The sequence below is a fragment of the Scylla paramamosain genome, chromosome 28 (genome assembly GCF_035594125.1).
Source record: "Scylla paramamosain isolate STU-SP2022 chromosome 28, ASM3559412v1, whole genome shotgun sequence".
NCBI classification, from domain to species: Eukaryota; Metazoa; Arthropoda; class Malacostraca; order Decapoda; family Portunidae; genus Scylla; species Scylla paramamosain.
Window position 1 is genome coordinate 11939751 of NC_087178.1, and position 2500 is coordinate 11942250.

Here is a 2500-nt window from a genome sequence, read left to right on the forward strand (position 1 = left end):
GTCAGGTTGGTATTGTTTTATTTTTATTATTTATTGTTGATTGCCAGACTCAGTCAGTTTATTGAGGGGGAAGTAAGAGTTTTATTGTTTTTACTTTATTTATTTTTGTTTTTATTTATTTATTTATTTTTTTATTTATTTTAGGAAGGGTAGGGAAGGGTAGGGAGGTGCTGCACACTCACCTCCCATGCTCCCCAGGTTACATTTGTAACATTTGTCAGATTGGTTGTTTTTGGAGTTGCCGGGGTCAGTCAGTCAGGCCCAGTCAGTCAAGGGAAGTGCTAGGCACTCACCTTGCCAAGATCAGAAGGGTGGTGGTGGTGGTCTGTACATTTGGAGTGGTAGGATGAGTCACATTGGTGGTCAAAGCCAAACTGGGAGACTGGGAAGGGTAGGGAGGTGCTGCACACTCACCTCCCATGCTCCCCAGAGTCAGTCAGTTTGGTGGTCTGTTGCCAGATTACAGTAAGATTTGTAGGTCAGTCAGGTTGGTTGTTTTTATGGTTGCCAGGGTCAGTAAGGCAGGTGGTAGGGAAGTGCTACGCACTCACCTAGCCAGGACAGGGTAGGATGTAGGGATGTATGGATCAGGGTCAGAGTGGGACACAGAGTAGGAGGTACTGTTGGTCTGTACATTTGGAGTTGTTCTTTCAAGTTGCCAGGATGAGTCAGGTCAAACTGGGAGACTGGGAAGTGCTGCACACTCACCTCCCATGCTCCCCAGGGCCAGTCAGTTAGGTGATTACATATCTGTAAGTCAGTCAGGTTGGTTGTTTTTGGAGTTGCCAGGGTCAGTCAGTCAGGGTCAGTCCAGGGAAGTGCTACGCACTCACCTTGCCGAGATCAGAAGGGTGGTGGTGGTGGTGGTCTGTACAGTTGGAGTTGCTCTTTGGAGTTGGTAGGATGAGTCAGATTGGTGGTCAAAGTCAAGCTGGGAGACTGGGAAGGGTAGGGAGGTGCTGCACACTCACCTCCCGTGCTTCCCAGGTGGGGTGGTGGTCTTTGGGGTTGTCAGGGTCAGTCAGTTGGTATTGTTTTATTTTTATTATTTATTGTTGATTACCAGACTCAGTCAGTTTTATTGACGTGCGACTAGGAGTTTTATTGTTTTTTGTTTTATTTACTTATTTTTTTTACTTAATTTATTATTATTATTTTTTTTTTTTATACCTATATATATATATTTTTTTTTTTTGTCTGGCAGTCCGTAGACTTGGGGAGAGAAGGGAAGTGCTGTGCACTCACCTCCCTTGCTCTCCCGAGGTCCGAGATGGTAAGGAGGTTTTTATTTATTTTTATCTATTTATTTATTTATTTTTATTTATTATTTTTTTTTTTTTGCGTGGTAAGTTAAGAGACAAGGGAAGTGCTATGCACTCACCTTAATTCTTTATTTATTTATTTTTTTCTGTTTTTTGCCTGGTTGGTTGGAAGAGAAGGGAAGTGCTATGCACTCACCTTTATTTATTTTTTTCTTTTGTGTTTTTATTTATTTTTTTATTTTTATTATTTTTTGCCTGGTAGTCCGTAGACTTCCCAGGGTTAGGTAGGGGAGAGAAGGGAAGCGCTGTGCACTCACCTCCCTTGCTCTCCCGGGGGCCGGTAAGGCGGTGCCTTCCTCCCCTGGGGAGGGGTAGGGAGGTGCTGCGCACTCACCTCCCCTCCTCCCCGTGGGCAGTTCCATCACACATGGTGATGGAGGGATGCTCTTTCAAGGTTTTTGTGAGTTCCGAGAGGGGGGTTCGAACCTACGCGCCCCTCACTTCCCTCACGCCAAACTCAAAGTGCATCACTCTACCCACTGGGCCACGAGGGCCCTTTTTCTTTTTTTTAAAGTTGGTCTATTTCCCCATCTTCCCCATCATTTTTGTAAAGTTGCTCTATTTAACCACCTTATGTTCACGCCAGTATATATTAAAGAATTATGATGTCAATTATTTTCATGGCGTTATTTATTTATTGTATTTTGTATGGGATATGACCGCTGGCATCCCACACACACTGGGTTCCCAAGACTGTCACTACGCCATGAAACCCCAACGGTAAACAAGATATATTTGAACACATCATTTCCCTTCCTGTGTTCATGCAGCACCAAAAGTTCAATAAGAAAAACTGCTGCTCATTCTAATGTGAACGTTCATCCCACAGTGATAATTAGATAACTGTTGACTTGTGGGAGTATGTCGTGGAGTACAAATAGCAGTAGGTAAGATCAGAGAACTTTACAGAGGCAGGAATTCCTTGGTTATGGAGCAGCCTTCTGGAACCCTCCCCCTGTGCTGCACCCACCACCACCGACAACAACAACAATAACAACAACACACCATTACACCTGTCCATCCTGCAGCACGAGAAATGACTCAGCCCAGAGAACCACGGATTGCTTTATTTCGTAATTCACGTCCACCTCTCAACGATCATACTACACGGGAAAGGAAAGATAATTGGCACTTGATATCGAGGAAACCGAGGAAACACAAACAAGGACACAGGACCC

At 44.2% G+C, this 2500-nt stretch overlaps 1 protein-coding gene and 1 long non-coding RNA gene across 2 annotated transcripts in view; both read right to left on the bottom strand.

Moving 5' to 3' along the window:
* LOC135115126 (uncharacterized) overlaps positions 1 to 2500 on the bottom strand; it is a 127378-nt gene that overhangs the window by 7823 nt on the left and 117055 nt on the right. The window lies entirely within an intron of this gene.
* LOC135114913 (uncharacterized) lies at positions 13 to 2062 on the bottom strand. The gene is made up of 2 exons (XR_010275715.1): positions 709 to 2062; positions 13 to 414 (listed from the first exon to the last, which is right to left on the bottom strand). It is a non-coding gene; the product is annotated as an uncharacterized LOC135114913 (long non-coding RNA).